Below are 13315 nucleotides of genomic sequence, written 5' to 3' on the forward strand. Positions count from 1 at the left end.
AAATGCATGTCAGCTGCTGTTAAAATAATTTGCATATGAAAAAAAAAAACTTCAGTGCTGATGATATATAAGACTTGCAAACAATCTCACCACAAAGCAAACAAATACCTTAAATTCAAGTATATACTTAAATTAAATCAACCTAAACCTGCTGAGAATATAAAGTATCTCCCCTGGGATCTGTGAAGACTACAAGTGGGAGGAAAATCAATACTGTCTAGTACTGCAATAAGATTTTATCACAATACTGAATCAATACACAGACGCCAAGTATTGATTTGAATTATTAATTTTTTTGTTTGCCAATTTATGATTTTTTTGTATTTGTTAATATAATGCAAAGCTGCTACGTAACTTAATTAGATAAGCGAATTGTGTTATGCATTGCCAAATGAGTCATACTGCAGTCAAATATAACAAGATTCATTAATGGCAATGCATTGCAATATACGATGCAGACAATCGCAAAATAATACATTAAAATAATGCAATATGTTCTCACAATCTAACTAGTCAGCTATGAGAGAAGAGCATTTAAAGGTCTATCATGTAGCCATTTGTAGCCAGATCTGTATTGATCTTGTCGCTAGACAAATAAATCATTCACACCTAGCCACATAATAGCAGGCTATGTAAATATATATATAAAACACCTATTTGGGGTATAAATAACAATTTGGAGACTAATGCATCAACTGATAAATGAATGAATGAATGCATCCTTGCCAAAAGAAGATGTTAATACTTCTTTCTTCTGGTTTTCAGACAGAAACTGTGAAGTTGGGCATGCTTATGTAGAACGATTCATGCTTTTACATTCTTAATGCTTGGGGAAAAAAATATTGAAAGTCCAATTCGGATAGTATGAAATGAATACTTGAAAGGTAGAGTGTCCATGTGTTTCTCCCTAACTTACTGTAAAGACTGTGGGCTTCTCTGAACAGAGAAACTTCGAAATCACTTTGTTATAACACGATAGAGCGATAGAGGAGAGAAAGAAAGAACCCTGTGCTAGAGTGATTTGTTTTCTGTGCCCTATTGATTTAATAAAGCATGCAGCGCTCTAGTGAGAATTCAATAATAATATCACGCAATAAAGTTGAATTGTGTCTCAAAGCGCTTTTATTTTGAGTGGCTGCTGAAGGACATGCTTTTCAAAACTCCATCTGTGCAAAGTGGAGCCAAGAATGTGAATTCAGTAAAGCTCATTTTTAATAACAATAATGAATGACCTTCTCCTCAAAATTCAGGATAAAAAAAACCCCTACAAGATTTAATCTCAAATCAGACTGATCACCGTAATATTACAATTGTATGATTGATCATTTTTAAAACTAATATATAATATTGTTTAAAAGTAATTAATATACCCTAATCATTGTTAACAGCATGTATTCTTATTTCACTGAGCCCATTGTTTGTGCCTTCATTTTTTACATTGATTAATAATACATTGTTAGCTAACTGTGCTTTGTATTCTGAAATACATAACTTGGACACATGCAGTCTCCTCTGATAACAAATCACTTTAAATTGTAATGTAAACACATGCCTTTTGTGTGAAGCTGCATTGAAACGATATGTATTGTGAAAAGCTCTATACAAATAAATGTGAATTGAAAATGTGAATCATGATCGTTATAATTAATTATAAACTTGTATTATTATTACTATTATTTATATTTTCTACTATTATAGTTTTTAATGTATATCCTTTAACAGACACAAATAATAATGTATTATTATTATTGTCGCTAATAATTGATAATAATATTATTGATGTCTTTCGATATATGGGACCCAGAAAAAAAAAGTTGTTTGAATTCAGTATTTTTTCATGTCATTACATTGTTTAAAGCATAAGAAACAAATGGAAAAAAAAAAAAACATTTTTGAACAATTATATTTTATTCATATGTTATGATATGTCCTCTGTAGTTGACACCAGGACTGAGTTGTTTAAAAAATAAAATGACATGAAATTGCATGTATAGGCAAAAACAATGGGATTTATTTATAATTCACCAATTAATTTTTAGGTTTCAGGATTGTTTTTAAACAAACTTTGTTTAATATGATTCTGAACTATGTTATGAAAGATAATGAAATGCATTGATAAACGATTTTACTTTATGAGGGTAAATGTGGGTAAAATGGTCATACTTGGATTTTCCCATCCAATACAATGTATCTATACACTGCATCTAATTTGCATATTAATGTCTTCTTGGTGCAACATGTAATGAAAAAAGAAGTGTAATAATGGGAGGAGTAATAATTGGCAACATTTTCATAATAATATCTAATATTGCATAGGAATATTGATATGTAATTTCTTTCCCTATGTCTCCAAAATGCCTGATAAACATGATTTAAATCCTGGCGTCCACTACAGTGGACATTTATGAAATCAATGCCCTGTTTTGTAACAGAAAGTCATATTTTGATTAGAAACCCCATAACATTTTCCTGAGATGTTGATTTATAACAAAAAATTTGACCTATAAAACCTCCAAACATTTGGTATCTCTGCAAAGCCCCGAATGTGCTCTTTACAGGACATCCAGACAGTCATGTGACATGTATGATGTCAGAGAAATTCCCTAAAATATAACGTCCACTACAGTGGACAAAAGTCTATTCGTGGGTGGGTCCCAGGAGGATATAGATGGGCAAAGTTCAGATACAAACAAACACAAAAAAACAAGGATACTGTGTATGCATGCTTTGTTGTTACATACAATTTTTCTAATCTAGAACTTTAGATGAATTAACAAAATATGAAAGACCCCTTTTCCTCTGTAATATCTCTTATGTGGAATCCTATTATTTTAGAGGTGGAAACTGGAATCAATGTAAAAATAACAATAAGGCGGGCAGAATCTACAAATCATCACAACAGTGCCCTCTGCTGGAGATGGATAGGCTACATCAAATCTCGCACACTAACTGTACAGTGAGTGGCAAGGTAAATCTCTTTATTCAGAGTCATTCACAGCTAAGCAGGCATAGTATAATTATAGGCAATATTCGCATATACTGGCACTAATAAGCAAGCAGTAAAAAGGTTACTGGGAAAGAGCTTATACCATTACAACATAAAGTACTGCAAGAACTCAATCCGTTCTTTCCCAATCCATAAAGAGCATTTAAAATACGTCACAAGAACTTCCACAACGCATTAACATAATACCAATTTGCCTGGTTACAAAAACCAAATGCTGGTTTGCAAAGTCCAGTTAGGCCCAGCTGATAGATACAGCATCCACACCAGGTGCACAGTCAAAAGCAAATTATCACTAAAAGTCACGTGACACAACAGACAAGTGGCCACTACGCTAAACGATTGCCATAGTCACAATATTATTTACAAGATAGTCCAAATGTACTTAAAAAAAGATACATTTAAAAAGGTCCAAAACAGCAGCAATAATATGGTAAGGTATTGAAGAATGTTTTTACCTGCTGTAGGCCTACTTATTCACTAGTTGCACGTGCAGGCGTCGAGTAGGATACCGTCTTCTTCATCGCTGACAGATGGGGGGAAAAAGCTTTTAAGGTTTTGTTTCATTTAACTGTAGGTAAGTATCCACTAAATCAAACCCTCTTTTTGATTCCTGTGCTTTGTTATCTGCGATTATCGCGCTTCTTTTTGATGAGTAAAATTGCTCCAAACGATTCAATTCGTCAGTGAGCTGACCGAATCATTTGATTCAAACTCACGAACAGATTCAAACAGATTCGCTGAAAAGAACTCTCTCACCCTCATCCTAGGTGTATATGACATTCTTCGTTCAGATGAACACAATTAGATTTATAATAAAAAAAATGTCCTGGCTAATCCAAGCATTATAATGGCAGTGAATGTCAGCCCAAAATTTTAACCCCAAAAAAGTTATTTAAAAAATAATCCACACGGCCCCAGGGGTTAATAAAGGCCTTCTGAAGCAAATCGATGCATTTGTGTACGAAAAATATTTCCTTCTTAACACTTTTAACAATTTAATTTATTTAACCATATTAAACACGCTATAAAGTAAAATATCTAGCTTCCACCAGAGCACCTTCCGTATTCAATTTACAAAAAATTGGCATGATGTATGACGTCGAACGTAACGTAAGCGTTTTGAACTGCGTGAGGTGTTACACTTTCTTTGTAAATTGAATACAGAAGGCGGTCAGGCGGAAGCTAGATATTTAACTTTATAAAGTTTTAAATATGGATATTTTTCTTACACAAATCCATCAATTCGCTCCAGAAGGCCTTTATTACCGGAGCCGTGTGGATTACTTTTATAATGGATGGATGCACTTTTTTGGGCTTAAAATTTTGGGCTGCCATTCACTGCCATTATGATGCTTGGATTAGCCAGGACATTTTTTAAAATATAACTCTGATTGTATTCTTCAGAAAGAAGAATGTCATATACACATAGGATGGCTTGAGGGTGAGTAAATCATGTAATCATTTAAAATCATCAGTAAATCATTTTCCTTTTTGGGTGAACTATCCTTTTAACGTAGTCATTCACAAATTAATGCTGAATGATTCTGTCAGTGAAAATGTTATCTTGCCAATGGGAAATGCAGTTACACTTATTGCGTGACAATTTTTAGGGACAATACTGCCAATTGTCACTTTCAAAGTCATTTTCACCCGGATGTCAGTGACCATACTAAACTGGATTAGTCATCCCATCAGGTGATCAGGTCTGAATCACACTGTATTTTTAACGAGAATATTTAGTCAACAAACTGATGTTTCCATAGACCACACACATAGACATACCCCATTTTTTAAGAGTTAATAAGGCATGCTTCTGTCAAAAATATTGTGAATAGATTTAAAGATTGAATCGGAAGATATGAATAAACAACAACATTATGTGATTTAAACCAGCACGACTTATTTAGATCCAAGCTTTCCAGCAGATTCATTCATTCATTCATTCAGCCAATCTGCAACGTGTGTGTGTGTGTGTGTGTGTGTGTGTGTGTGTGTGTGTGTGTGTGTGTGTGTGTGTGTGTGTGTGTGTGTGTGTGTGTGTGTGTGTGTGTGTGTGTGTGTGTGTGTGTGTGTGTGTGTGTGTGTGTGTGTGTGTGTGTGTGTGTGTGTGTGTGTGTGTGTGTGTGTGTGTGTGTGTGGTAGTAAACTGGCAGTCTCTCAGCAGCATTGAGAAGCTGCAGTCACTGCCTATAAGAGGCTTTCTTACCGCAATCCCCTGCAACTGTCACAAGCACTCTGTCACTTACAGATGAGACCTTTCGTCAGAACCTTAGCAACACTGTCTCCTTGTTGATGTCAATGAAAGTATTCTGGTTTGGCTATACTTGTGAGGGCCAAAATGTCTAATATAGTGAAATATCATTTAAAAAAAAAAACTTGTGAGGAAATGTTTTATCTAGTTAAAAATGTTTGTAAATCAACAAGGGTTAGGTTTAATAATTAATTAGTATTTTTATCTTGGTTAAAATATCTGTGAGGTAAGAAAATAGCTTATTTTAAATTGTTCACTCAAAAATGAAAAATCTAGCATAATTTACTCACTCTCCTGTTATTCCAAACCTGTCGGACAGAAAGAATATCCTAATTACTTTTCAGTATAATGAAATAATACTGAAAGAAGATAACTGGTGAGCTCCAACATTACAAAAAAAAAGCAACATAAAAAACATTACAAAAAATAACAACATAAAAGTATCATGAAGAATAATGAGAACTTCAGTTTTAGTCTGTTCCTCACACACAAAATTATTGTATGATTTCAGAAGAATTGTAATACAACTTATGAAAAGATGTTATGGAAAGTGGCCAGGATATTCCTAAAAAAAAAAACTACAAAACCCCCTAAAACCGAATGCCAAGCGTCAGGACGTCTTATTCAGATACTGAAAACTGAATTGTCATTTTTGGGTCAAATGTGCCTTTAATATATACTAATGTAACAGAGGCCAGCTAATGAGAGGTGTGCAGGTAAACCTCACTCCCCTGATCTCAAGATGTGCACTATAGCGACTGATGCTAGAGACTGCTATCTTTATTGGCCTTGTTAGCGTGCCCGCCTCCCATGCCAGAGACGCAGGTTCGAGTCCCACTCTGAGTGGGATGAATAGGACTGGAGGGGTTACATTGGTCGCCCTACAATCCATCACGCTATTTAATCACACAAAACTCTGGACTTTTGGTAGTGCCTAGGATATCTAAGTCCACTAAAGGAGAGCGTTTTCGCTTTTGGCTATTAAACTAGCCTTCCTGATGACATTCGAGGCTTAGAGACACCATCTAAAGTATCTAAAGATGTATCTCTTTAGCCAAGCATTCACATAATACACTTCATAACATTGTAATCCAGTTATATCAGATCAAATGCACATGATTATTGTTGCTTGAAATGTTATGAACAGCAGCTATGCTAATTAATTTTATTTGCTTTTCTGTTTTATGTCGGGATGTCCATCCTGAGGTAACTAGAGACTATGCCAGCTCAAGTTTGGATCCAGCCTCTTACAAAGACTTCAGATGACCCAACACCTGCGAAGAGAGGACTCCAATATACAAATAAATGTGAATTGAATTGAATTATCACATATGCGTTTTATTATAGAAATACATTATGTATAAAATGTCCCATTTTCCTTCAAAAACCATATGATGTCTAAGAAGAGAAAAAAATTAAATAAATAAATTGCCGTGTTTTTGGAAGAGAAAGTGGAGGTTATCCATTTACTCTGAGCAAACTTGTATGTCGCATAACCTGCTTTTTACCCCCTCTGCAGGCTAACAAGTGGTCCATCCTGATCAAGCAGTCAATTCCAGTCAAGCCCTGATGTCACTCCCTTTGGTAGAACATTGTGTTTTAGAGGTTTGGCTGTGTAATTAGACAAAAATGTATGTGTGTTAAGAGTTCCATGAGTATTGTTAGTTCTTTGAGAACAAATTAGAAAATTGTAAGTAAGAAACTGAAAATGTTTGGTATTTTGACCCCATGACTTTTTGTTCCTAAGCCAGATGGTAACAATTACCATAAGATTACCGTAAAGTTAACCAGTTGACTAAATCAGATTCTTTCCTGCTTCCTAGAAGAGATGATTGTATTGATCGCATTGGTCGAGAAAAATTTGTGACAAAGTTAGACTTGCTTAAGGGGTATTGGAATGAAACATGTAAATTAACATGAAATGTTCTTGTTTTATTGCTGTGATGGACAGTTGCTTACTTTCTCTCTCACACACACACACACACACACACACACACAAATGATTCTTCAGCGGTTCTTTGAGGTGGTTGAGGTACTATATATCACCGCTACCGTATAAAGAACTTGTTAAGCCCAGTATGGTTCTTCAGAGGTTCTTTGGGGTGGTTGAGGTGCTATAGTGCTGCTACCGTATAAAGAACCTGTTTAGCCCAGTATGGTTCTTCAGCAGTTCTTTGGAGTGGTTGAGGTGCTATAGCGCCGCTACCGTATAAAGAACCTGTTAAGCCCAGAATGGTTCTTCAGTAGTTCTTTGGGGTGGTTGATGTGCTATATAGCACCACCACCATATAAAGAACCTGTTAAGCCCAGTATGGTTCTTCAGTGGTTCTTTGGGGTGGTTGAGGTGCTATATAGCACTGCTACCGTATAAAGAACCTGTTAAGCCCAGAATGGTTCTTCAGCGGTTCTTTGGGGTGGTTGAGGTACTATAGCGCAGTTACCGTATAAAGAACCTGTTAAGCCCAGTATGTTTTCTCGGTAACACTTTACATTAAGGTCCATTAGTTAACATTAGTGTGGCGAGGGGGGCGTGGTTTAGCGAGGTCTGTGACGGGAGAGAGAGTCAGAGGATGGGCGGCACGTAAGTGAATCAAGTGCAAATGATTGACACCTGTCTCTTGTTGCAGTAATTGCCGTGGGGAGACAGGTTAAAAGCCACGCAGGAAATGAGGACTGGAGAGAGAGAGGATGGAGACGCACAGATACACACACACAAACGCTGGGAGCTCGGACAGGGAGGACGTGTAGAGAGGAACTGCCAAAGTGAAACCGTTGATACATGAGAGATACAAGTTTTGTTTGAGTTGTGCGATGTGCACCTTGTTCTGTGACCTGAGTTAAAGAGAAATAAACCTGTTCCGAGTTTCCAGTCAAGCCGACCCCTTGTCTTCTTCCTTCCCATTCTACGAACATTACTACATTGGTGCCGAAACCCGGGAGGAAGAAGACCAGAGCCGCCGCCATGCAAACACCGCCAGCGACGCCATTTGCGGACATCATCAAGGCGCTCGCGGGCCTGCACAAAGAGCAACACCAATCAATGCTGGAGATCAGGGAGGAGCAGGAGCGGTGATTCCAGGCGCTCTTCCTGGCCCAGCAGCAGGGCCGCGAGCTGTTCCGGAGCTGTCTCGACCGGGAGGTTCCAGCTGGGGATTCAACATCCGCCCCGGCCAACGCCACCCACATGCAGTTCACGAAGATGGGGCCGCAAGACGAGCCGGAAGCCTTCTTCGACCTGTTCGAGCGGTCCGCGGAGGCATGTGGGTGGCTGCGACTGGACTGGCCGGTGCGCCTCATCCCGCTGCTGTCCGGTGAGGTGCAGATAGCGGCCCAACAACTTCCAGTCCAGAACCTCCTGGTCTATGATGACCTGCGACTGGCCATCCTCATGCGGGTCGGGCTCTCCCCTGAACAACATCGTCAGCGGTTCCGGTCGCTGATGCTGGGGGAGAATACCCGCCCCTTCGTGATGGCCCAGCAGCTCCGGGACGCCTGCCACTGATGGCTGACCAGTCGACCGTCGACCAGATTGTGGATCGCGTGGCACTGGAGCAGTTTATTGCGCGGTTGCCAAGGAAAACCGCAGAATGGGTCCAATGCCACAGGCCGGCGTCGCTCGACAAAGCCATCGAGCTGGCGGAGGATCAAATGGTGGCGTGCCCAGGGGTCAGCGAACCCCTGCCAGCAGCTTCTCTCTCTCTCCCCTGTTCCTCTTCTTCTCCCTCTGCCCATAGGCCTGTTACGGCTCCCTGTATGAGGGTAGGGTTCCAGTCCCGGGGTCCGGTTCGAGGAAGGTCCAGGGGATTCCCGGACGGAGCCGCGGGCTCTCGAGTGCCATCTAGGGGCATGGAGCCCCTCGAGATCCCTCCAGCCTCCGGTCCCATTTCCCCTCTCTCCCCACGCCAATTCCTTGGTTCACTTCCTGCCACTGGGGCGGCGGGGAAGTCTGGGCCGGCCTGTTGGCGCTGTGGGGATCCGGGTCACTTTATAGATCGGTGTCCCGTGATGGAGGTCGGGACGCTGATCTGGATCCCCGACGCGCCCCAGGCTGCCCCCTATCGAGCCGGGCTGTACCAAATACCAGTGAGTATTCAGGGGGGTACCTATCCGGCTTTGGTGGATTCAGGTTATAACCAGACCTCTATCCATCAAAGCCTGATACAATCGTTGGCATTGGATAGGAGCCGCATGGTTAAGGTACGGTGTGTGCATGGGGATGTGGTGAATTATCCGCTGGTGACGGTTATAATTCAATTCCGGGGACAAAAGCATAGAGTGGAGGTGGCAGTTAGTCCGCGCCTCCGACATCCGCTGATTTTGGGGACCAATTGGCCTGCATTTGGTAGTTTATTGGGGTATTTATGTGCGGATGTCTCTTGGGACAAAAGCGGGCGGGGAGAGAGAGCGGCTGTGCAGGTGGGAGAATCTGAGCCGGGACCTTCAGGGACTGTTGCAGAGGAATGGAGCGGTGTGGAGAGGCTGATCCTCACCGACCGCGATGATTTTCCTCTGGAACAGTCCCAGAATGAGTCGCTCAGAAATGCATTTGCACAGGTCTGGTCGATCGACGGACAGGTTCTCCACCCTGATCAGCCGCTCTCATATCCTTATTTTGCCAAATTAAAAGACAGGTTGTATCGAGTGACCCAAGACACTCAGTCAAAACCGGATACAACCCAGTTGTTAGTTCCGAAAAGCCGTTGGGAAATGCTTTTCCAGGCGGCTCATTCCAATCCTATGGCCGGGCATTTGGGTCAGGCGGCCACACTGAATTGCCTAATGGTCCGGTTCTTTTGGCGGGGCATTCATGAGAACGTGCGCGGCTTGTCGTGAATGTCAGCTGGTAAATCCGCCGGCCTTCCCAAAAGCGCCCTTGCGCCCTCTACCGCTGATGCAGGTCCCCTTCGAGAGAATTGCCATGGACCTCATCGGACCATTAGAGCGATCTGCACGAGGGCATCGTTTTGCATTGGTCCTGGTGGACTATGCAACACGATACCCCTAAGCAATTGCCCGTTCAGCAAAGAGTGTTGCGGAGGCGTTGTTTCGGTTAATCTCCCAAGTGGGGATCCCAAAAGAGATCCTCACTGATCAAGTCAAGTCAACTTTATTTATATAGCGCTTTTAACAATACAGATTGTTTCAAAGCAGCTTTACAGTGTTAAACAGGAAAATAATGCAGCATAATTTTATTCAGCCGTCTAGCCATTCTGGAGAAAAAATGTCATCAGTTCATTTCAATTATCATACAGTGACAGTGTGGGCTTCAGATTAGTAATTAGAGCAGTAATTTAGTTTATATGGTTAATTTAGTTTAATAATTAGATTTATTTCGATATTAAGTTGAAAAATTTTGAAACATATAAACTACCATATAAAGAACCTGTTAAGCCCAGTATGGGTCATCAGCGGTTCTTTGGGGTGGTTAAAATGCTATATAGCACCGCTACCGTATAAAGAACTTGTTAAGCCCAGAATGGTTCTTCAGCGGTTCTTTGGGGTGGTTGAGGTGCTATAGCACCACTGCCATTCAAAGAACCCGTTAAGCCCCTGTATAGTTTTTTAAAGGTTCTCTAACACTCTAATTCTCTTAGTTTAGTTGGGGAAAGGATGGGGAAACAACTCTAAAACACAGTGCATTTCCTCAAGATAACATGGTTCTTTACCTTTTTGTCCCCAAGAAATATTCCAGGGCCCCCATGTGAGACTTATTTGCTGCATCCTACTGAGGTGTGTCTTTCCTAGTCGAATCCTTTGGAGTCTTGTAGACTAGTGTCCTCCTCCACATTAAACACTAAAATGAGATGGTCTAGTAAGTGGGAATGACTACGTCATAAAGGTTTTCCGTCCGTTTTTTTTAAATGAATTTAAAGGTGTGCAAAGGATTGTGGGTGATTTAAAACCGCAAAAGATACATCCGATGTGTCCTTCAAAACAGGCCGAATGAAGGCTGCACCATTTGATAAATGCGCTTTATCACCTTTAAAAATACTGTGGTGCTCACAAATAAGTGGTGCTCACAACTTACTGTCTCGAACATGTGAAGGATTGTGATGAAGATATTCCCCTTTTGTTGTTTGCTGTCAGAAATACTGTCAAGGAATCCCTTGGATTCAGCCCATCTGAGTTGATCTTTACACATTCTCCTTGTGGTCCGTTAAAGATGTTGCAAGAACTTTCTCCAAGTCACTCAGTTACAGACAAAAATGTGTTAGACCATTTGAGTTCTTACCATGAAAATGGTAAATGGACTGCATTTATATAGCGCTTTTAACAGACCTACGTCCATCCAAGTTTGAACTCAGTATGGAGCATAGAAACCTCACAGGCCCTGTCCCAAATGGCACCCTAAACACTTGAGGTCTTCCTACGAGTCCGCACTTTTGCGATGTAACATCGCTTTGACTGTCGGGAAGAAGTCTGCTGCGGAGCTCGCACCAGTGCAGGCTTGGCAAAAGTGCGCATCGAGGGCGCATATTGACTGCTGACACCTAAAATCACAAATGGGACACGCCTATGGTACGGTCTCATGGACTTAACGGACACATGTACGCTGCAACCACTGTAAGTGCACAAGACCGAAAGTGCATATGAAGTGTGCCATTCGGGACAGGGCCACAGTCCCCTGAAAAGCAAAATACAATCAACTTCCCTACCTACCTATCCAAAAACAAAGAATAAAGTGAGCAAAAAAAATGGCGTCTACCTCTTTTTCACAGATTTTTATACAATGTATTTACAAAGCACTATTTACAGGCTAGAGCAAACTTAAGAGGGCAAACCAAAATCAGTGCCGGTAAACAGGTAATGCGGTCAAAATACCAAACAGTTTCTTTCTTACAATTTATAATTCACTCTCAGAGAACAAACAAAGATCATGGAACTCAACGCTCAAATTTTTGTCTGATTACACAGCCAAATCAAAAATACACACAACAACACAATGCTCTGCCAAAGGGAGTGACATCAGAACTTTATACTTCTAAAAGCAAAAGAAATAAAGAAGACAAAAGACAAAATAAAGGGTGTCCCAGTAGTAAATACAACTTGAGAGGGCGTGTCCATTGTCCTGGCAAACAAGATATTGACTCTAGGCTGTTTTGCAGTGTAAAATAAACACACAATCAAAAACACAATCATACCTTATGTGCACAGGTTTTTAAAAAATGTATACACCCCAACAGGGCGGCTGATGAACACAACAGTTTCCACGAACACACCCTCCTGTCCTGTTCTGTTGGGGGTTTGCCAGACGGTGGCAGTGTAGGAACAATTGCCTTCCTTAAATAAGTCTGTTAATTCTTCCTGCTTAGTGATGAGGAGACGCACACATATACGTCAAGGGGATTTAAATACCTGGCTGACTTGTTGACAACATAACATCCTACAACATAAACATATTTGTGTACCTATAACCAATTTCTCGTCCTCCAGAACCTTACCGAAACATGCAGACACACACAAACCCCTACACAACTTGAATCACAAGCTAATTGCCTTTTCCTCACAATAAATAGGTTGACACGAGTGTCTGATATAAGGAAGGATGCTTGTTTGTCTGTGCACACAAACAAGAGGGCATGTTTGTTCAAGCCACAGTTTTGCCAGAGCGCTTCTTGTAGGGCATCTGCGTGTAATTAGTCCGTCAAGAGCAGACTCTCTCTCTGTCTCAAATGCTTCTGTTGCTCCAACCTGAAGCCTCTCCAGGGCTGAGGACTCTCCATCAATGCACACTGGGATTTGACTTTGTTTGTGAGAAAGCCGTTTCCAGGCTGTGCATACACATAGTGATAGAGGTGTGTGCATGCACACACACACACACACACACACACACACACAAAAGGATGCATATAATACCCAAATAAACACTTATTTTAATTGACACAAATGCATGCTTTTTATAGTCACACAAACTCTCAAATGCGCACTGCAATGTTCCCTTTGGAGAAACAAGAGGTGGGGCATGTAAAACCCATCCCTTGTCCTTCACCCCATTGCTGAACACCACACAAGCAAGTTCCTCCCCCTGTTAAAGCACACACACATGCACACTTAAT

Source organism: Gobio gobio, assembly GCF_949357685.1.
Source record: "Gobio gobio genome assembly, chromosome: 9".
NCBI lineage: Eukaryota > Metazoa > Chordata > Actinopteri > Cypriniformes > Gobionidae > Gobio > Gobio gobio.